This window comes from Aethalodelphis obliquidens, unplaced genomic scaffold (genome assembly GCF_003676395.1).
Source record: "Aethalodelphis obliquidens isolate GAN/ISIS:26980383/991018 unplaced genomic scaffold, ASM367639v1 scaffold66, whole genome shotgun sequence".
Classification (NCBI taxonomy): domain Eukaryota; kingdom Metazoa; phylum Chordata; class Mammalia; order Artiodactyla; family Delphinidae; genus Aethalodelphis; species Aethalodelphis obliquidens.
This window is the reverse complement of record NW_020838010.1, coordinates 7,451,719-7,475,301: the sequence shown is the minus strand read 5'-3', so window position 1 is coordinate 7,475,301 and position 23,583 is coordinate 7,451,719.

Below are 23,583 nucleotides of genomic sequence, written 5' to 3'. Positions count from 1 at the left end.
CCCGGCCACTTCAGAGGGGCGCGCCTCAAACTCTGGCCCTCCATCCTGAGGGGCCCCGTTTCTGTGGCGTCTCTGCGCAGTGTGCTTGGCATCTGGGAATGAGTTCCTCTTGATGGCAGTATTGCACCAGAAATGCCATCCTGCCCTTCCTCACCACTAGTCCCCCATCTCGTAAACCTGTTCTTGTGCCTTTTGTGAGGGGGAAAATACAACATCCCCTGTCCAACCTGCCTCCAACATGGCGGCTCACCATTTTGGCCAAATTTGGGTAGCACTTCCACATGTGGATGAGCAGAGCCTCATCCCTCTTTGGTCCTCTTAGCCCGCCTTCTGGCCAGAAAAGGAAAGGATCCTCATCCAGGTAGCTAGCAGTGGATCTGAACCTATTCCCTATCCGTTCCTGTGTCTTTAGCACTGGAGTAGGGCAAGAGACCTCAGCAGGTGCACCACACGTGGTCCTAGCCCCTGCTTACTAGTGCTAGCTGAGGTACAGTCTAGAGTCACAGAGAGGCCAGCCTGATGGTTTTACACACAGGTCAGTCTAGAGGAGGCAGATTCCATATCAGAGACACCAAAGTAACCAGTGTTGGTGGAGGGTCACTCTGTTTACCACTGTTTAACACAATGCCAGGAATTAAATATAAATTGCTCTAGAACAGTGTATAAAAAGCCCTATCTTCAGGTAATGCCAAGTCTAGCATTTCCTTTTTAAAAACATTTTATGGCTTCCACCACCCACCCATCCAATCACTAATGTAGGGTCTCTGCGTCATAAAAGAACAAATAATATCAGTGGAAGAAGTCTTTCCAGAAGAAAATCATCAGTATTTGGTAACCTTTTGTTTCAATAGAGAAGATGTTTATCCCTTTCACTAGGCAATGCAAAGGAAGGGTAATGCAAATATATTACGGTTGTTTTGTTTCGACCCTTTTAATACTGTCTGGGTCTTAATCTCCAGAGTTTCTTAAGCCCATCTTGTTATGTATTGGGAAGGATGTCTCTACCCTTTCATTATACATTTATTGAGATATTCATCCTCTTCTGGAATCACCAGATCAAAGTCTGTTTTCAATACTTCTTGTCCATAATAATCAACTGAGCCCCTAATTCCTTGTTTCTAATTGATTTCAAGTTCCTCGTGTTTGGAAAGACACCTGGGACCTCAAGCAGACAGGCCTCTTTATATGTCCAGGTGTTAACTTCGGTGAAAAGGGCACAGTTAGGCCTTCCCTGGTGGCGCAGTGGTTGGGAGTCCACCTGCCGATGCAGGGGACGTGGGTTCGTGCCCCGGTCCGGGAGGATCCCACGTGCCGCGGAGCAGCTGGGCCATGGCCGCTGAGCCTGCACGTCTGGAGCCTGTGCTCCGCAACGGGAGAGGCCACAGCAGTGAGAGGCCCGCGTACCGCAAAAAAAAAAAAAAAAAAAAGGCCACAGTTATATCACCTTGCTCACAGCCTTGGGTAGGGAGTTTGCGTGGGTCAGGGCCTAGTCACTGGCTTAATAAACAGGAGGATCTCAGCATCCTCTCCACTTAACGTTAACTTGCAAAATGTTCAGAAATCTTAAAAGTGTGTAAAAAAAGGGAAATCAAGGGTTTCGGTATCCCTATAACGAGGTGTTTTAAAAAATTAGTGATACCTGACTCTGCAACAGTGCGCGTAAGAGGGAAAACATTTCAGAGATGTTGATTTTTAACTTCTTTTCCTCCGACTTTACCCACCCAGTGCTCAAAAATCCAACACTCGGAGGGGTACGTTTCACAAAGTTCTAACCTTTCGAAAGGTTGATTAGAATATGGAAAATATACCATTCACTGAAACCGAGAAAATTAACAAAAGTCCTGACAATCAAGTGCTTTACGAATGCTTTTTATAAGCCAATTCCATAAATAAATATCCAGTTAGAAACAAAGTTTACAGGATTTTAAATTATCAATGATGAAAGATTATATGCTTAGGGTAATGTTAATACACACATGACAATCTACAGGAGGAAAAGTTAAAAATTCCTGTAGGACAGACAAGTAGACTTAAACAAGATGAAAGATGTACTACATTCTCGGATAAACAGACTTAGACTCAAGAACATAACAATTCTTCATCAGTTAATCAAGCAATCCATTCTAATCCCAAAGAAAATCCAAAAGGCTTTTGAACACTTTGTTATTTTCCACTGTTAATAAGGGAAAACAAACAGGCAGAGATATCCAAGAGCGTTAGGACAATGAATAGCCATGTTGTGAGAGAACTAGTCATACCACATGTGAAAATATATAGAACACAAAGTTCAAGAATAGACCTGAAGACATACAAGAATTTAGTATACACTGAGGCAGCCTCCCAAATCAATGAGTATAGACAGCCTTGGGACAAAGTGATACCCATCTAGAATAGGCTCATAGTTCCACACCTCTCACAATAAACCACGATGAACTGTACAGGGATCCAAGAATTAAAGGTACAATGCACAGAAGCACACAACTACTAGAAGAAATAACAGGCAAGATTCCTTTATAGCTCGGGAGCAGGAAAAGCCTTTTGTACGTCTGACCCAAAAATCCATTAAAAAAAAAAAGAGGATAAATGTGAACACCTAAAATTTACCATGCTAACGAAAAAAGCATAATCGAAGTTAGAAAAGCATTGATAAACGGGAAAAAATATTTAATTCACATCAGTAGTGTTCCTAACATAGAGAGCAAGCTTCTAGATATCGTTTAAGAGTAACAACCAAGAGAAAGACATTACTAGTTCACAGAAAAAGAGCCACAAAAGGCCCTTAAATATACAAAAAGATTCCCCAGCCGCACATATAAAGGGAAATACAAACAAAAACTACTACACTACTGTATAATTTCATACAAAGTATGAGTTCCCAACCAAGACCTGCCCTTTCAGAGGGGCCTGCCATTTCCTCACCTCTCGAGTCTGACTTGTCTCAAATCCCCTTTACCCATGAAATGGTTATAATCGCACTGTAAACAAAGTACAGTCCTTTATATGAAAATCCCTGACCCTTTAATTTCGATTGCCCTCTCATGCCATCAAATCTCTACGGAAGTTCTTCGACTTTTTAAATTTTGGTAATAAGGCCAACCTGCTGCCAATTATCAGTAACAAGAAACAAGCATTTGCACGAACCCGCACCCTTAACGGTGTCATTAAAAAAACCTGCGGTTTTTTTCCTTTTGGAGTTTTTTGTCCACATACAGCTTGCTCACCTTATTCCTATTTTGTATTATTACCATGAACTTTTATCTTTGATAACCTGAAATTATTTCTTTAAAAAGCTTCATTGCTTCTTTCATTAATAAAAGCACTCCTGTTATTGCACAGAACTGTAAATAAATAAAAACATAAAGCACCAGTATTCCTATCACTTGCAGAGAGACCCTGAAAATTTGGGGGTTTATTCTTCCACGTGGTTAAATGCACACGTGAAAATGGAGCTAGAAGTTTTTTAGGTCAAAAATTCATGAAAGGAAATGTTACTTCTCTAGGGATACATTCCGGGGAGCCCAGTCCCTGTCGGCAGCGCACTCAATCCCACCCAACCAAGCCGACCCTCCTGCGGCCGCGTAAATGGGGAGGGAAGGGAGAAGGAGTTGGCGGCCCCGCACTCTCCTCCTGCCCGCCCCGCCCTCTGGCCACAGAGAACCGCTTCCCGAAGGGCTCTACTTGGACGCTCTCCCTACTGGCGCCAGGGCACAGAACTCAGGCGGCGGTACAATCCCGGCGCCCACGCTCAGCCAGCCTCGCCTAAACTCCAGACCCCGGCCGGGCCCACGCGGCGCCCCCTCGGCCCGTCCCCGCCTCCCCTAGAGCCGGCCAGGATGCAGCCACCATTGGCCGACGTCGCACGCCAGGCATAGGCTGCCCAGACGCTAGAGGACGGGGAGGGTCCCCGGGATCAGAAAGGCTGCCGGACGGTGCCCAGCCCCCGGCCCCGCGTCGCCCCGCGTCAGGGAAAGGAAACGAAGGAGGCTGAGGGGACCCACCTGGCTGAGGCCACGCTCCAGCGGGAAACACCCGGTCAGCTCTGAACTTCGCGCGGGGGCCGGCGGGACTCGACTGCGCCCCACGCCCACCCCTGCCGTAAAGCGGCGCCTGCGTGGCCCCGCGTAGACGACCCCCCGCCCCCTGTCGTCCGCGTCTCCTAGGAGAAGCCCGGGTGGTGGGGCGCGGCGGAAGGGGAGGGGGGAGAGGAGGGGTGGGAATCCGGGTTCCTCGGTGTTGGCCCCGCCCAGGGGAGGGGTGGGACATCCTCAATTGGTCCCAGGTGGCGAGAGGTGGGAGAGGTGAGCTTGGGAAAGTCTGAGAGGAAACCTCAGGCGTTTTGCTCTCTGCTCGGGAGAACCAACTTGTCCCCCTTGTAGGGTCCCTGCCGCCAACGATGTATGCGAAGGAACAGTAAAACGGAAATTTTACCGTTCAACAGTCGCAAAACTATTTAGAGGAAAGAAGTTTAAGTACACTTGCAAACGACGTGACGAGTTTGTATCCTTCATATGCTTGAGGTTATTAATACTTGAATTGCTCCCTCCTCAGGTGAGGGGCAGAGTCCCAAGAGCAGGCACGCCCTGCGCCCCGTCACCTCCCGCTCTTTGCCAAGGACCTGCTAGGGAGCCAGCGCCTCTGAAGCGGTTTTCCGGGGCTGCTGCAGGTGGTGTCCACACCGCCTAGGTGGGTGGGGATGTGCTGGGTCCGAAGGAGTCGCAGCGACTCGCAGGCTTCTCCTGCCTGGCGGGTGCCTTGACTTATTTTTTCCTGTTGAGAAAAGGAGCACGCTCCTCTAGAGAAATAACGTTCACATCAAGGAGACACACGTAGCATAGAGAGGAAGAGGAAGATGACAGGTGATGCCGCCACTCAGAGATGAGGGGTGTTAAATTGGGGCTTGTATCCACCCAGTACCTTGTTCCCTGCAGAGGGGTGCAGCGGAGGAGAGAGAGCACGGGAGAGAGATTCAAAGAAAGATCTTTAGAAACAATTGTCTCTAGGATCGTGGGTAACCGGCAGCTTTTTGGTGACTAAAACAGTCGAGGCTGTGAAGATGTTTTTGTTAACTCTTTATTTCCATTGACAAATGTAATTCTTGGTTATTTCTTAAGAAAAAACATCTCCAGAAATACAGAAGTTTTTCAAGGGAGAACTGAAGTCAGCCCTGCCCAGATCTACTCCGCAGTGTAACCACCCTTCCAAGAAACACTTAAAAGAAATCCATGGGCTCTGCAACGACCCCAGGGCAGCACAACTGGCCTGCTGACTGCCCCTAACTCCTCAGGATTTCCTGCCTCCACTCTGCTCCCCCACCGAGGACCTGCACGGGCCCAGGCCCCCCAAGACAACCTGCTGTCCGGCTAGTCCCAGCCTTGGCTCAGGCTCTGACTCACAGCCCCTCTTCTCACCCATTCCCTGCTGTTTGGGCAGAGCTGGTGGGAATTTCCGGGGCAGAAGGGAGGAGGACAGTGAGGACCCTGAGGTGCCTAGTTCTGGCCAGGCAGCTGCCTTTTTGCATTTCAGGTCAACACAGGGAATCTCACAAAGCCCAGCTGCCTTCAACTCCTAGGGAGTGAGGGGAGGGCTTCATGCTCTGCCGCAACTTGCCCTCCTTCTTGAGGGTGGAAACTGAAGAGAGCTTCCACCTCCTCCCCACGCGGAATTACCTGACCAATCCCTGGGCTCTGGATCTCAGCTGGCCCTCTGGATTCCTCTGTCAGTTTCTTCTCCTTCACTCTGGGGAGCAGTGGCTGTTTCTCCATGCAGAGATGCAAGTCAAAGTCTTTTTTCTGTCTCCATTCCCTGGATGAACACAGATGCAATAACTACTCATTGTGCCAGGAAATCGAGGTCCAAAGAGGCTACGTGGCTTTGCCATTGTGAACCGGGAGTGGTTCACACACACAAGGGGCGGAGGGAGGGGGGGTGGGGATGGGGGGGGGTCTTATGCTGCAAATCCATTGCTCTCTCCATGCAAATGGCCACTGAGGGCAAGAGAAGATGTCCAGCGTCATTAGTCATTAGGGAAATCAACATCAATGTAACAAGAGATACCACTTCACATCTACCAGGGCAGCTGTAATTTTAAAAATGGAAAATAAGAAGTGTAATAAGGATGTGCAGGAACTGAACCCCTCATACACTGGCTGGTGGGAATGTAAAATGGTGCGGACGCTGTGTAAAGCAGTTCGGCACTTCCACCAAAAGTTAAACATAGAGTGACCACATGATCAGCAAGTCCACTCTATCCAGAAAATGGTCAATGTTATGTATTGTAAGAAAGGAAAACGTATTTTTTCATCCTTCCTAGGGTCCCTGTCTAGGTCTGAAAATGAAACTGATAAAAGCAGATTAACAGAAGAAAGGTGTACAAATTTATAAGTTTTATGTGACATGGGATCCTTCATGAGCAAATGGTTAGACTTGTGTATCTTATGCTAGGTGTGATGAAGAGTGGACAGTCATGGAGGAATATGATAGATTAAGGAAAATAAGATAATTGTAGTAAATGGGGAGTCATTTAGCAAGGCCTGTTTGTTTGGATTCTTCTTGGCGTCCCTTCTAATTCGGAGATAAAGAGGCTCCTTTCCTAATTCTTGTATGGACTAGTCAAATTGGAAGAAGATAAAAACAGCAGTTGGAATTTTTTAAATGATAAGGATCATTAAATGTTCGATTAAAACAGTTTTGGGGTTTTTTTTTGTGGTATGCGGGCCTCTCACTGCTGTGGCCTCTCCCGTTGCGGAGCACAGGCTCCGGACATGCAGGCTCAGCGGCCATGGCTCACGGGCCCAGCCGCTCCGCGGCATGTGGGATCCTCCCGGACCGGGGCACGAACCCGTGTCCCCTGCATCGGCAGGCGGACTCTCAACCACTACACCACCAGGGAAGCCCAAAACAGTTTTAATTTAACCTCATATCCTCTTCTTTCTCTTTTGCAAAACCTTTTAAATACTGTTTCAATTATACACTACTTTATACTTCTGGACCCAAACCATAACCTCCGAAATTTCTTTTTCCTAATAAAATAAACTTACTGTGTAATCTACTGTTCCTTCCTCTTCACCCTTAATACATATTGAAGAAAAACACTAGCCATATTATATTAGAGTGACAAATGAAATGAAGTTAGATTAGATATGATTAGAAGCAATCAACCTCAATACATCCGCTCTGGGTTCCTTCAACTTTCACTTCCTTACAGTGAGTAGTTCCTTGGAGATGTGTGGATGGCTATCTAGTTCTATGTTCTGTGGTCTCTAAAGTCAGCCTTCTTGATAGCAACAAACACCAAGTCCCCCCACCCTCTCTGCTTAGAGTGAGCTCATTCAGCTTCTTCGGATTGTCTACTTCACATTTTAAAAAGGATATTGCTAACTCATGTAGATTTGGTGAAAGTTGAGGTTGTCTTTTAATGTTAATGTCTTACACAAATGCTTTTGAGCAATTGCCAGCCTTTTTTTTTTTAATTAAGTAATGTATTAATTTATTTTTGGCTGCGTTGGGTCTTCGTGGCTGCGCGAGGGCTTTCTTTTTTAGTTGGGGTGAGCGGGGGCTACTCTTCATTGCCGTGCGCGGGCCTCTCATTGCGGTGGCCTCTCTCGTCGTGGAGCGCAGGCTCAGTAGTTGTGGCGCACGGGCCTAGCTGCTCTGCAGCATGTGGGATCTTCCTGAACCAGGGCTCGAACCTGTGTCCCCTGCATTGGCAGGCGGATTCCTAACCACTGCGCCACCAGGGAAGCCCCATTGCCAGCTTTGTAAATACCTAGATTGTCTTTTGCTTGTTTCATGAAAGCACAGCTACAGTTATACCAGGTGCTACCCAAAGTTTCATGCCTTTTCTTTTTACTATACTAAAGATTCATAGGATGTATTTCTTTCCTGTTGGTAGAAGGGAGAAGGATTGAAGCAGAAGCTCAAAACTCTAGTTTTCATCTGTCTGACAAGAAACTAAAGTGCTTTCATATTTCTTCAAAACTGTGTTTTCATGGAGATTAAATTATCCCTTTTCCTCTATCACTCCAGCATCACAGAGCAACACAGAGGTTACTTAAGGGTTTCTGAAGACATGCCTTTGCTTTTTCTGTCACTAGAATAGATTCTAACAACTTGAGCATCACATGTTTGCATGAAGCTTTCACTTATATTGGTGAAAAAAATGCATGCTTTGTGATTAATAGACCTTTATATATCCAATGTTCTTATTTTAAGTAGCACATTCAACACTCACTTTGAGAATCTTAGAATCCACTTAGTTTTAGGCACTTTGACCAGTCACACAGGACTGGAGCAAATTGTGACAATCTATCTGCGAAAATTTTCTGTAAGGATATATTTTGGGGAAAGGAGCACTGAAAAATAATAACAAAGTCATTGTAGTGTTTGTTTGATGCTTTATTCTCTTCACCAACATTTAGAATGAAACCATGTATGTTCTCCCAAAGACTATTTGTATTCCTCTCTTGTTCTGTCATTTAAAGAAGCAATATAAAGCAAAAAAAAAAAAAAAAAAAAAAAAGAGGGGCTTCCCTGGTGGCGCAGTGGTTGAGAATCTGCCTGCTAATGCAGGGGACACGGGTTCGAGCCCTGGTCTGGGAAGATCCCACATGCCACAGAGCAACTAGGCCCGTGAGCCACAACTACTGAGCCTGCGCATCTGGAGCCTGTGCTCCGCAACAAGAGAGGCCACGACAGTGAGAGGCCCGCGCACCGCGATGAAGAGTGGCCCCTGCTTGCCACAACTAGAGAAAGCCCTCGCACAAAAACGAAGACCCAACACAGCCAAAAATAAAAATAAATAAATTAAAAGAAGGCTCAACATTAAACAGAAAAAAAAAGAAAAGAAGTTAGTTATAGAATGATAAGCAGTAAGATCTTATCTCAGCAATGCTACTACCTGGCTGTGGCTTTAAGTAAGTCACACTCCCTGCATTTTAGCTTCTTCATCGTTAAAAGTGGAGGATAAGGATCAGTGGACTTCTAAGAAGGCTCTTCCCACTCACATATTTCAGACCTGTGTGATTCCGATTCTATGTGTGGTTGATTTTAAATTACAAGCAGAAAGATTGTGTGCCTCTCTGCAAAGGTAGCAATGGAACATTTACATTAGGAAGTTGTGGACAGTGTGCTTGTGTAGGCACTATGCTGAATAAGCCCACGAGGAGAAGCTAATTTCAGGAGGGGAGATGGGAATGTGGATTCAGAGAAATCATGACACGGAGAGTAGTGAAGCTGAACAAGCTGACTTCTCAGTGAACTAGGAAATCAGATCACTGATTGATCATGAAAGCTCTGGGGAGGGTTTGACATTTAATGAAACTAGAGAAGATTTGGATCAGCCGCTTGTGGCACATTTTCCAGGGATTCGGGTATGAATGGATAAAACAATTATTAAGGAGTATTTCAGGTTTGACCCCGTACTGCTCACCCACTCTTTCTTCAGACTTGGATCTGAATGCCTTTTATAATTTCTGAAGTTCAAACATACTCTAAGAATGAACATTTACTAACAGTTAATGTAATTTTTATTGTTCCACATGATCTATCACTCTTAGAAATAGAAGTAGCATTATTGGGATATGCCTCCAGCTTTCTAAAATGACTTGAGGTGACCTTGCAGCAAAGGTGAAATAAGATGTCTTTCCTTAGCTGAACTTAAGAAGTGTTCATGCTAAGTGTGCAGGCTTGTTTGGACTTGCTTAGAGGCTTGAATGAGATAGGAGTTTTGGTAGGGCACTGCAGAAGAATGTCCACCATTCAGCTGATGTCTCTGGCTTAACACTGGATTTTAACCTCTCACATTCCATCTCATAACATTTTAGACAAGTGTTTTGATTTGCCATCTCAAGGAGAATGCCGTTACGGCAAATATCATTCTACTGTCTGATTTCGTGGTGCACATCTTTTAGGAAGCTAGAAAATTAAGAATGAAAAAGAATGATTATAATTTGTGTTAATGTGCATCGATTTGAATGTTCTAGAAGTGTGATCTCTTTTCAAGTTTAAATATATTTAAGAAGTCGAACTGACAGCTTATCCTTAGCCTTCATTTTCCAATTGATTAAACTTAAATACATGGTATATAACATGAAAAAACAGCATAAATTATTAAGATCTAATCTTCATCAGTAAACAATAAAAATGTCCATGATACTTGAAGAAAAACGTGGCCCACCCATTTAAAAATGTTTTATAATTTTTCTTTTCCAGCGCTGAAAATGGTGTTGTTTGCCTTGGGTTGAGGGCATATTTCTGCATTTCTACCACTACCACCACCAGCACTAGCCCCGTCCCCACACAGTGGTTTTAAATTTTCATGAAAATAATCATGAGTGAAAGGCTGGGAATTAAAGAAGCAAAGAATGTTCCATTTACTTTATACGTACTATTGTTTAATGCTTTCAGGAAATTATATGTTATCAAGTGTGTGTTTATGGTGATGATCGTTGCAGATAAATGAAGAATTCAGAGCCTGAACCTAAGCTCAAAATAAGATGCCAAAAAAGGAAGAAAAGATCAAAGAGCTTGGAACGGAATTCCAGCAAGCTGAACCCAGGTAATGAAACTAGATATATATTCTACCATGTCAAGATGTGATAGAAAATTACCTTTTAAATGGAAGGAAAACATGACCAGTAACAGACTTTCTTGTATATCAACATTTTAGTTTAAATAACTTTACAAATCTGATTTCCTAAGACAGATAGATCATTTCCATGTGTGGAAAGACTCAAGCATTAGTTTTTTTTAATTTGCCTAAATATTTTGTGACAGAATGTATTATACAAGCAAAACTGTTTTTGAGAGGAAATTTTCATTTTAATTTGAAAACTTGCGTCCCCTTTTGTATTACTTTCAGTTCTCCATAGAAACAGAACCAATAGGATTTTTATATATATATATATATATATATATATATATGAATTGGCTCACATGATTATGGTGGCAGGCAAGTCCCAAGATCTGCAGGGTGAGTTGGCAAGCTGGGGACACAGGAGAGCCTTCGGTGTAGTTCTAGTCTGAATCCAAAGTCCTGAGAACCATGAAAGCCAATGGTTTATAGTTGGAAGGCCAGCACTCTTGAGACCTAGGAAGAGCCAATGTTTCCGTTCGAGTCCTAATGCGAGTCTAGGTATGCGGGCTCAGTAGTTGTGGCTTGCAGGCTGTAGAGCACAGGCTCAGTAATTGTGGTGCTCGGGCTTAGTTGCTCCGTGGCATGTGGGATCTTCTCGGGCCAGGGATCGAACCCCTGTCCCCTGCATTGGCAGGTGGATTCCTAACCACTGCGCCACCAGGGAAGCCCCCTAATTGCTTTTAGATATGGTAATTGAAACTATCTTTCTGCTGAATATTATTTTACTTAATCATCATCAAATAATATAACAAAATTTACCATTTTAACCAGTTTTTAAGTGTACAATTCAGTGGCATTGAATACTTTCACAATATTGTGCAACCATCACCACTGTCCATTTTCTGAACATGTTCATCATCCTGAACAGAAACTCTTTACTCATTAAACAGTAACTCCCCATTTACTCCTCCCCTCCAGCCCCTGGTAACCACCATTCTACTTTCTGTCTCTATGAATTTGCCTATTCTAAGTGGAAGCATATAAGTGGAAGCATATAATATTTAATAATGTTTGTCCTGTTTGTCTGGCTATTTCACTTAGCATAAGTACTTATTCAAGCCCAGATCTAAGTGCTACATGAAGACTGGATATCATCTGGCTCTGAGCCATAACACTAACAAACCAACTTAAGAGTCAACTTCTAGGGGACATCCCTGGGGGCGCAGTGGTTAAGAATCTACCTGCCAATGCAGGGGACACAGGTTCGAGCCCTGGTCCAGGAAGATCCCACATGCTGCAGAGCAACTGAGCCCGTACGCCACAACTACTGAGCCTGTGCTCTAGAAGCCCCTGAGCCACAACTACTGAGCCCGCGTGCTGCAACTACTGAAACCCGCACACCTAGAGCCCGTGCTCCACAACAAGAGAAGCCGCTGCAATGAGAAGCCTGTGCACTGCAGCGAAGAGTAGCCCCTGCTCACCGCAACTAGAGAAAGCCTGCATGCAGCGATGAAGACCCACCGCAGCCAAAAATAAATAAAATAATTTTAAAAAAGCATCAACTTCTAGAGGATACGATTAATCAAACAGCCACATGGACCTTCTAAACTAGTAATCAATAAAATGAAACCAGACTACAAGGAAATATTTGGATATGAAGCCAGAGATAGATAAATCACTTATGGTCAATAAGGTTCCAAATAGACAGTGGATATGGAGAACAGTATGGAGGCTCCTTAAAAAACTACAAATAGAACTACCATATGACCCAGCAATCCCACTACTGGGCATATACCCTGAGAAAACCGAAATTCAAAAAGAGTCATGTACCAAAATGTTCATTGCAGCTCTATTTACAATAGCCCGGAGATGGAAACAACCTAAGTGCCCATCATCGGATGAATGGATAAAGAAGATGTGGCACATATATACAATGGAATATTACTCAGCCATAAAAAGAAACGAAATTGAGCTATTTGTAATGAGGTGGATAGACCTAGAGTCTGTCATACACAGTGAAGTAAGTCAGAAAGAAAAAGACAAATACCGTATGCTAACACATATATATGGAATTTAAGAAAAAAAAATGTCATGAAGAACCTAGGGGTAAGGCAGGAATAAAGACGCAGACCTCCTAGAGAACGGACTTGAGGTTATGGGGAGGGGGAAGGGTGAGCTGTGACGGGGCGAGAGAGAGTCATGGACATATACACACTAACAAACGTAGTAAGGTAGATAGCTAGTGGGAAGCAGCCGCATGGCACAGGGATATTGGCTCGGTGCTTTGTGACAGCCTGGAGGGGTGGGATAGGGAGGGTGGGAGGGAGGGAGACGCAAGAGGGAAGAGATATGGGAACATATGTATATGTATAACTGATTCACTTTGTTATAAAGCAGAAACTAACACAACATTGTAAAGCAATTATACCCCAATAAAGATGTTAAAAAAAAAATAGACAGTGGAAAGACCATATCCAAGATCAAATGTTGTACCAACAAAAGACAGCTGCCTTTGTTTCGAGAGTCTACCAAAGGATATAGGCTTGGTGATAAGGCAATGCTCAAATATAGGAACCCCAAAACAGCAAAAAGTATTCATCTGGAACTTCATGTAGCCATTGGCCTGTACATGCTGGTCAGTGTACGTGTCGAAACAGAAAGGGGGCAATGAATGTGGCCCGTTGAGAGTAGAAAGAAACCAAGAGACAAGGTAATGAACGAGGAGTTGCCCTGCATCAGAAGAAAGACTTCCTTGATAAAAGGGACAGCAGTGGACAGTGTGAAAGGTGATATAAGCAAGTGTGCCAGGAAACCAAGGTCCAAAGAGGCTAATTGCTTTTGCCGTTATGAGCCAGGGTTTCACATGACAAATTCACACACACGGGGCTCTCATGCTACAAATCCATTGCTCTCTCCTTGCTATACATGGACTTTCTGATTTCATCTTAGGGTTGTCGGGGAGGAAGACATTTTCTCCTACTCTTCTAGGTTCTTCTGCCTGGTCTAAGAATTAAATTGGCATGAGACAGATTAATAGGAGAAAATCAAACGAAGTTTAATAACGTATTCATGGGAGGGACCCAGGAAAACTGAGTAATTCACAAAAATGGCTGAAACACTCACCTTTAGTACCATCTTCAGCTAAAGACAAAAGAGGGTGTTAGGGGTAGTGGTTTGGAACTTCAAAGGGGAGGAAGGCAATTCACATGGAGATGGAAAAGCAAATGCTTGGTAAACAAATGTATGCTGGGCCAGGCACAGACAGTGGGAGACAGAGAGGAATTGTAACAAACAGACTTTGCTATGTTCCTCCTTGTCTGCACACCTAGTTCATATTATAGTTATCTATGGGGATAGCTCCCTTCCTGGAATAGGTCCTCTATCCACATTCTTTAGGGAAGGTCAAAGCTTCTTCCTGAGTCTTTTCGTCTTGAATATTTTCAGCTCGAGATAATCTGCATGCCAAAGAGACATTTTGGGGTGACAAATTTTGTTCCCCTACAGAGCCGAGACCAACTTGACCTGCAAACCTTCATAACACTTGATGCTTCTAGACTCCCAGCCTCAGCTCCAGCTCCAACTACCCTTCTCGGGCTGGGCCAGTTTCAATGCCAATGAAGGCGAGCTCAGTATACTCTAATTCCTTTCTCAGCCACAGGCCAGGACCATCACGACCTGCTTTCTGACTTGCTTCTGTTCTCTCCAGTTTTGCCTTGGTTCAGGTTCTTTTTTTTCTTTTTTTTGAAGATAAAAGGAAGCACCAAGTTAATGAACACCTAATTTACATACTGTTCTGTATGGCATTCAGATTAATAGGAGAACAATGGATATAATAAGAAAATTATACAAGGATTGAATTTCACATGGATCATTTGATATTCTACCTGTGCTGTGAGCAAGTCATGTTGCATTAGATCACATCCTGATTTTATTACGTTACCGAATATCCCATTGTCGCATCCTCACCTTTTGCCTCTTCATTACAGGGATGTAATCGCAGGATGAACCCCTCAGAGCTTGGGTTCCACTGCCCGTGTGTGCCTATTTCACAATCTGCCATTGTTACAAGACACTCTGGTTAATAAGCAGATAATAGGATATGCAAATTGCATGTACCTGATGAGGAAGGAAAGGTGTTGAAGATTACTTCCATTCAGTGTCTCCACCCCTGCCTGTGGATGGATTTTGATTTACAAGCTCAATATGAGGCAGGAGATAGATGGGCCCCAGGGTGAGCAGCTGGAATTCGTTCCCTGTGGACTGATACTCCAAGATGAGGAGAGGCTGAGCCCAGATAAGAGATAAAAGACCACGTATTTCTCATTCTCAAAGTCGAGGAGACCTTCCTGACTATGAAGCTCCCTGGAGGTCAAAAGGGGAGTGATGTCAAGCTACCCATAGGCCTCTTCGCTGGAATCCACCTTGGCTAAGAGATGCATGCACACACGGGAGGATCCTGAGATATACCAAATATGGACTCAGAACCAGACAAATCAAAATGATTGGCCAAAGGAAACCCGGAAGAAATACCCCATATAAGTGATTTAAACTACCACGAGGGCACGATTCTCTCTTTCTGAGTCCACCCGTGTGTCTATCCACATGTACAGTACTCTTTTTCCTCCTATTAAACACTTTGTTTCACTACTTCCCATCTTTGTGGGAATTCTTTTCGGCAAAGCCGAAGGGCCAGGGCCTTGTCACTGGCCACTGGTCTAGCGGCTAGGATTCAGCGCTGTCTGCCGCGGCCCAACCTCAATCTCTGGCTGGGAACCAAAACCCCGCTTCAAGCTGCTGCAGGCTGAGGCCACCCGAGATCAAATACTGAGTGCATCAAGCTCACTCCCTTGGCCCCTACATCTCCTGGAACTCCACAATTCTCTCTGGCCTTCTGGTAAGGCAGGAGAGAGATGGGCTTCAGGTTAGACATTTATAATAAGCCTCCTGTTTATACTTCGAGATAGAAATAACAACAGGAACAGGGTAAATTAGCTAGACTGTGTCTCCTGTGGACACTTTAAGATAACAGTAATGGCAGGGGCAGAGAGGGGCTAAACCCTGCTTGGGCAAAAGGTCACATACTTCTCATCCTTGGGGTTAGGGAGACCTTGACTGCGCATGCACAGAAAGGCTCCTCAGGGATCAAAAAGGGGAGGGGACACCAGATCAATAATAAGTTTTGCTAACTTCCCAAAGGTCCTCGCGCTGAAATCCACCTTGGCTAAAGGATGCACGTGCACATAAGGGAGGGCCTTGAGACAAATCAGCTATTGGGTCAAAACAAGACGAATGGCCAGAGGAAAACAAAGACCTGGAAGACTGCCCCCTTATAAACGATTTAAACTTCCCAAAGGCGTGACTTTCTCTGAGCTCACCTGTGTGTCTGTCAGCATGTACTCTGCTTTTGTAATAAATACCTTACTTTCCTCTCTACCTTCTGTCTCTTTGTAAAAATTTTTTTCAAGTCAGACAAGAACTGGGGCACAGACCCTAGCCCCTGGCCCTGGTGGTCTAGTGATTAGGATTCGGCACTCTCACCGTCACGACTAGAGTTCTATCTCTGGTCAGGGAACTAAGGTCTCACTCCAAGTTGCTGCTCATTGCTGTCTCCCCGAAATCACTGGGATACAAATCCTGGCCCCTTCATGCTTTGCTGCACCCTTGTAGGAGGCAGGGGAGGCCTAGGCTGACAAATACTGTTCCTGAAATCTACGTGCTCACCAATTCTGCTCTCAGAATCCTGCTGCCTGAAATGTATCCCATCACGATTTTAAAACAAATACCCACACACATGGTCATATGTAGTTGGGATTAAAGGGAACCTCAGCTTCAATAACAAGTCAAAATCGTTCCCAGATGAAGACTTTTATTTTCCTACTAAAGGCAGACCATTTCCCCAAAGTTTAAAGCGTTCCTTGCCTTCAGTTCAATTTTAAATAAGCAAGTTGCATTATGCAGTTTAGCCACTAGATGGCAGGACCTCTTCAACCTGAGTATAACACTAACTGCTCAGAACATCTCCAGGTGGTCACAAGGGGGAGCCCCAGACAAAGCAAGAGGAATTTACTAGGTTTTGGTGAAAGAAGCTCTTTCCAAGCGTATCTTTATCTTGATAATGATGTTAGCAAGTATAATTTTGATCACCTACTTTGTTTCCACATTGATAAATCTCTCCTCTTTACATCCTCTCTCCACATTTAGGAACTCTTTTAAGGAAAACCACTTTAATCAGGAAAGAAAATCTGAGACTTTTTATGGAAATACAGGGCACACACAGAGGCTCCACTTTTGTTGAAAATGTATTTCAGAGGAAGTCCCTAGGAATCCTCAGCAAGCTTGCTGAGCACAGATCCTTTCAAACACAGAAAAACTGATCCAAATTTCACTCAATTATTCACAGATCTTTAAAATTAGTTTCATGCTAAGTATTTTGAGCTCTTTCCAAGGGTGAAGTAGGTGTGTTGCAAAATTATTTTCCTCTTTTTTAGAAAATAAAGCCAGAGGAGACGAGAGAGTGGGCTGAAGGAAAACTGGAGGCAAGGAGACCAGTTCTGGGCATGTGAGTAGAGGTGAAACTTGAATATATTTTCTCACTCTCCTTGCAAACAACCTGAAGATGGAGGCTGTTGTTTCCAGCATTAAAAAACACTAGAACCATCCATCCCTGGAGTGAAACAAGTGAGATTTATGGCTTATTGAATGAACCATGGATTGTCTCCATAAAAGTTTGAAGAAAGTACTTAACTTGGGGTTTTAATTTGTATTAGGTGGTTTTAGAGAGGGTTTAAAGAATCAGTGCTTTGGTCTAGATTGGATGCTGTGATATAATAAGAAATAAATATTTAGTCTTTGTCCCTGGTTGCTGGCACACAGATTCTAAAACCCTTGGAATCTCCCAGATAATAAGAGTGTGTTTTGTATGCTAATTAGATGACTGGTGCCTTAGGGCTGCTCCCAGAAGGACCAAGGCATGATTAAAGGGTTAAACTTTCAGCCCCATCCTCTGACCTTCAGGGAGGGGAAAGGGACTGGAGATTGAGTTCAGTCATCCTCCAGTGTAAGCTGGCATCATCCAATCTGTTGAGGGCCCAAATAGAACAAAAAAGGAAGAGAAATGGTGAATTCTCTCTCTTCTTGAGGTAGGACATCCATCTAATCCTGCCGTCAGACATCAGAGCTCCTGGTTCTTGGGCCTTTGGACTCCAGGACTTACACCAGTAAACCACCTCTCACACTGAAACCGAGCAGGACCCTGTGGGGTCCCGGGCACAAAAATCTTTCTGTGTCCTCCATTTCTTGTTTGTAGGAAATAGGCTTCATTCAGCCTCCATGACCTTCCCTGAGTTCCAAAGGGCAGGTTCAAAGAGTTGCTAATCAGGGAAGGGAGGGGGATGCAGAAACAAGGGAGGAGCAGGCAAGAAACAACAGTGCAGCCTTGGGGCAGGGTCCTGGTTCCTCCTCAAGGGATACACATAACAATATCCCTGAGCTCTTCTGCAGAACTAAAAATCCCCACCAAATGGAAGATGTTAACTACTTGATGGAGCATTCTTTATTCCAGAGAGAAGGTCACAGTTCAATAACCTCGATAACCACAGAAGCCCATCACGAGACCATTTGATACCAGATGATCTCTGGATTGAAGAAATGCAGGCCCTGCATGCACCCTGACCCTTATCAGCAACCCAATCCCTTGACTATAAGACTCCTCACGACCCCCCCAGCCCCCACCCCAGGTTGGAACACAGTTTTGAAGGCATTAGCCCACTGTGGCCCCCTTTGCCTGGCAAAGCAATAAAGCTATTCTTTTCTACTGCACCCACACTCTGTCTCCAAGATTCAGTTTGGTGCCGGTGTGCAGAGCATGACTTTCGGTATCAACCCCCACCCTGGTTTCTTAGGCCTTTGGACTAGGAGTTACACTATTGTCTCCCCTGGTCCTCAGGCCTTCAGACTTCGACTGAATTGTACCACCACTGGCTTTCCTGGGTCTCCAGCCTGCAGATGGTAATTAGTGAGATTTCTTGGTCTCCATAATCACATAAGCTACGACCAATTCATCATAATATATATACATATATATATTTCCCATTGGTTCTGTTTCTCTGGAGAACCCTGAGTAATATAATCACCAATGACCAATGACTTAATCAATTGTGCCTACATAATAAAATCTTCATAAAAATCCCTCAACAATGGGGTTCAGAGAGCTTCTGGGTTGGTGAACACATCAGGATGCTGGGAGGGTGGCATGCCTGGAGAGGTCATGGAAGATTTGCACCTCCCTCCCCACAAATGCATGTCTTTCATTTGGCTATTCCTGAGTTGTATCCTTTATACTAAACTGGTAAGTATAAGCATTTCACAGAGTTCTGTGACCTGTTCTAGTAAATCATCAAACCTGAGGAGGGGGTCATGGGAACCCCTGATTTATAGCCAATTGGTCAAAAGTACAAGTGGCAACCTGGGACTCGTGACTGGTGTCTGAATTAGGGGCAGTCTTTTACATTAGCATTCTGTAGATTGACAAACTTATAAATACTATTTACAATTTCTAAAACGTGTGTGCTTTCTTATAAAAAATGTAATGTGGCATGCAACATATTTATCAAGAGTCCTAAATATCTTTACTTTCTCTGTAAAAGGAAGCCTATGTTCAGTATTCAATGTTTCAGTATCTTATTTTATTCTGGAATGATCTAGATATTCAATAAACTTCCATCATTTAACTTAATTTAGCAAAACTCTAAAGTTTCAAGTTACTAAAATATCTGGAGAAACTATTTTTAAATAGACATACCAAAAAACATAATTATTCTTAAAGAGTTCACCTACAAACTCTTATCTCATTTACATTTAATTTACTTATGAAAATATCATACCAAGTTATTTTTCTTGCTGACAAATTACATAATAGAAATAATATCTTATTTGACTTCTATTAAACCTAGGTATAATAAAAGTATTGTATTTAATGTTGATGACTCTAAAGACATGTCTGGGGCTTCCCTGGTGGCGCAGTGGTTGAGAGTCTGCCTGCCGATGCAGGGGACACGGGTTCGTGCCCCGGTCCGCGAGGATCCCACATGCTGTGGAGCGGCTGGGCCTGTGAGCCATGGCCGCTGAGCCTGCGTGTCCGGAGCCTGTGCTCCGCAACGGGAGAGGCCGCAGCGGTGAGAGGCCCACATACCGCAAAAAAAAAAAAAAAAAAAAAAAGACATGTCTGTATTAATTAAACCAACAAACTTTAACTAAATTTAATACCAAATATTACTTTAATACTAAATATTTCCAAGATCACGTGAACCTGAAATTCATTTGGGTTAGTTTCTTTTATATTTCTGAGAACTTACTTAAGCACTTAATTTCCTTTAAGCCAATTAAATAGAGCTCATTTACAAATTAATTTTGTCAATACCATTTGGGGATAGAGACACATCATATCTATAATGTACACACAGACATATAGACAGGCACAACTAGAGACCTCATAGCTTTGTTTTGAAACTTAGTCATAAATCAGATATTACAATATAAAACTCACTAGTTTATAAATAACAGTTGAAATAAGTTAAGTTTACTTGCTTGAGTTTAAAGTTTCTCCCTTTTTTCCCCTCAGTCTCAGGAATTAGAGATGGTCTAGATAAGAGTAAGATAAGAGTTCCTGAGAGCATTGGTAGAACATTTACATCTCAAAGGCACAGGGAGAGAAATTTGAGCTCCTCCTAGAAGAGTTTTGTTCCTTTAGGGTCAGAATTTGGAAAAGATGTTTTATCAAGCTGGCTTTCTCTAATTGCATAAGCAAAAACCAGTTTTGGAATGTCAAAAAAGAGCCTCATCTTGGCCATTTCAGGGCAGAATTTCCTTAGTTCCCAACTAAGTATATACTTGTGGAGGGTGGCCAAGATGGTTGAGTAAAGAACCTGCGCTCACCTCCTCTCACGAGCACACCAAAATCACAACTATCTGCAGAACAACCATCAATGAAAAAGACTGGACCCTACAGGAAAAGAGCTTCTACAACTAAAGACATAGAGAAGGAATCACAGTAAGATAGGTAGGAGGGGTGGACTCATGATGTAATCAAATCCCACACCCACTGTGTGGGGACCCACAAACTGGAGAATAATTATATTGCAGAGGTTCTCCCACAGGAGTGAGAGTTCTGAGCCCCACATCAGGCTCCCCAGCCTGTGGGTCCAGCACGGGGAAGAGGAGCCCCCAGAGCATTTGGCTTTGAAGGCTAGTGGGACTTAATTGCAGGAGCCCCACAGGACTGGGGGAAATAGAGACTTCACTCCTAAAGGGCATACATAAAACCTCATGTGCACCGGGTCCCAGGGCAAAAGCAGTAATTTGATAGGAGCCTGGGGCAGACCTCTCTGCTGGTCTTGGAGACTCTCTTGGAGAGGCAGAGGTGGTGGTGGTGGTGGTGGTGGCTGTGGCTCACAATGGGGACATAGACATGAGTGTCAGACATATTTGGGAACATTCAACTGCATGAACACTCCTGGTTGCTGCCATCTTGGCTCATTAGCACCAAGACGTGGTCCCACCTAACAGTCTAAAGGCTCTAGTACTGGGACGCCTCAGGCCAAACAACTAACTGGGAGAGGACATGGCCCCACCCATCAGCAGACAGGCTTCCTAAAGACTTCCTGAGCCCACAGCCACCTCTAGACATGCCCCAAGACATGGCCCTGCCCACCAGAGGGCCAAGACCCAGGTCCACCCACCAGTGGGCAGGCACCGGCCTTTCCCACCATGAAGCCTGTATAAGCCTCTAAACCAGCCTCACCTACCAGGGGGCAGATACCAGAAGCAAGAAAACTATAACCCCACAGACTGTGGAATGAGTCTGCTAACAGCAGGTTAGACCCTACCCTAGGACCAGCTGGGACCTGGTCCTGCCCACTAGCAGGCCAACGCAATTTTTGGGACACCCCATGCCCCATAATCAATTGTGTAAGGAACCGGCCCCCACCCCAACAATCTGAAACAAGCTCTGGGATCTCTGGGCCCTGCAGCCAGACTCCAGGAATCAGCTCTGCCTGCCAGTTATCCAGCACTAACCCCAGGATCTGGCTTTACCTGCTAGTGGGTGGGCAACAGCCCCAGAGTCTTCAGGACCCTGAACCTGACCACCAGTGAGCCAGCTCTAACCCTGGGGTCCCCTAGGGTTCTGCAATCAGCCACCTCCAGACGAGGCCCCACTATACAGCCAGCAGCATCTGCACGAGGCAGAGCCTGGCAACCAACCGGACTAGGGGCCAACCAAGCCTACCAGACCATCCACATGGTCAGCCAGCCACAAGAGAAGGGCCCACGCAGCCCTCTTGGGGGAGTCCCTAGGGCATATGTCTTGGGTGACGAGAGGGAGTGTACTGCTGGAATGCACAGGACATCTCCTACAGAGGGTCACTTCTCCAAGGTCAAGAAATGTAACTAACCTACCACATACATAAAAGTACAAATAGCAACTTAGAAAAAATGAGGCAGCAGAGGAATATGTTCCAGACGAAGGAACAAAACCCCAGAACAACTAAGTGAAGTGGAGATAGGCAGTCTACCCAAGAAAGAGTTCAGAGTAGTGCTCATAAAGATGATCCAAGAAATCGGGAGGAGAATGGATACACAGAGTGAGAAGTTAGAAGTTTTTAACAAAGAGTTAAAGAACAATCAGAGATGAAGAACACAATAACTGAAATAAAAAACACACTACAAGTAATCAAATAGTGGAATAAAAGATACAGAAGAATGGATCAGTGAGCTGGAAGACAGTAGTTGAAATCACTGCCACTGAACACAAAAAAGAAAGAAAAGAAATGAGGATAGTTTAAGAGACCTCTGGGACAACCTCAAGCATAATATTCACATTATGGAGGTCCAAGAAGGAGAAGAGAGAAAGGGCCTGAGAAAATATTTGAATAGATAATAGCTGAAAACTTCCTTAACCTGGGAAGGAGAACAGTCCCACAAGTCCAGGAAGCACAGAGAGTCCCATACAGGATTAACCCAAAGAGGAACACGCCAAGATACATTGTAATCAAAATGACAAAATTAAAGATAAAGAGAGAATATTAACTAGTAACTGTAAATATATATGCACCCAACATAGGAGCACCACAACATACAAGGCAAATATTAACAGACATAAAAGGAGAAATCAACAGTAACACAATAATAGTGGGGGACTTTAACACCACACTTACATCAATGGACAGATCATCCAGACAGAAAATCAATGAGGAAACACAGGACTTAAATAACACATTAGAACAAATAGATTTAATTGATATTTATAGAGCATTCCACCTGAAAGCAGAAAACACATTCTTCTCAAGTGCACATGGAACATTCTCCAGGATAGATCACATGCTGGGCCACAAAGCAAGCCTCAGTAAATTTAAGAAAATTGAATTCATATCAAGCATCTTTTCAGACCACAACACTATGAGACTAGAAATCAACTACAAGAAAAAAACTGCAAAAAACACAAACACGTGGAGGCTAAACAATATGGTACTAAACAACAGTGGATCACTGAAGAAATCAAAGAGGAAATTTAAAAATGTCTAGAGACAAATGGAAATAAAAAATACCTAGAGACAAATGAAAACACAACAATCCAAAACCTATAGGATGCAGCAAAAGCAGTGCTAAGAGAGAAGTTTATAGCTATGCAAGATTACCTCAGGAAACAAGAAAAATTTCAAATAAACAACTTAACCTTGCATGTGAAGGAGCTAGAGAAAGAAAAACAAACAAAACCTAAAGTTAGTAGAAGGAAAGAAATCATAAAGAGCAGAGAAGAAATAAATGATAGACACTAAAAAAATAATAGAAAAGAACAAGGAAACTAAAACCTGGTTCTTTCAAAAGATAAACAAAATTGATAAACCTTAAGCTACACTCATCAAGAAAAAAAGGGAAAGGGCCAAATCAAAATCAGAAATGAAAATGGAGGAGTTACAACCGACACCACAGAAATACAAAGGATCATAAGAGAC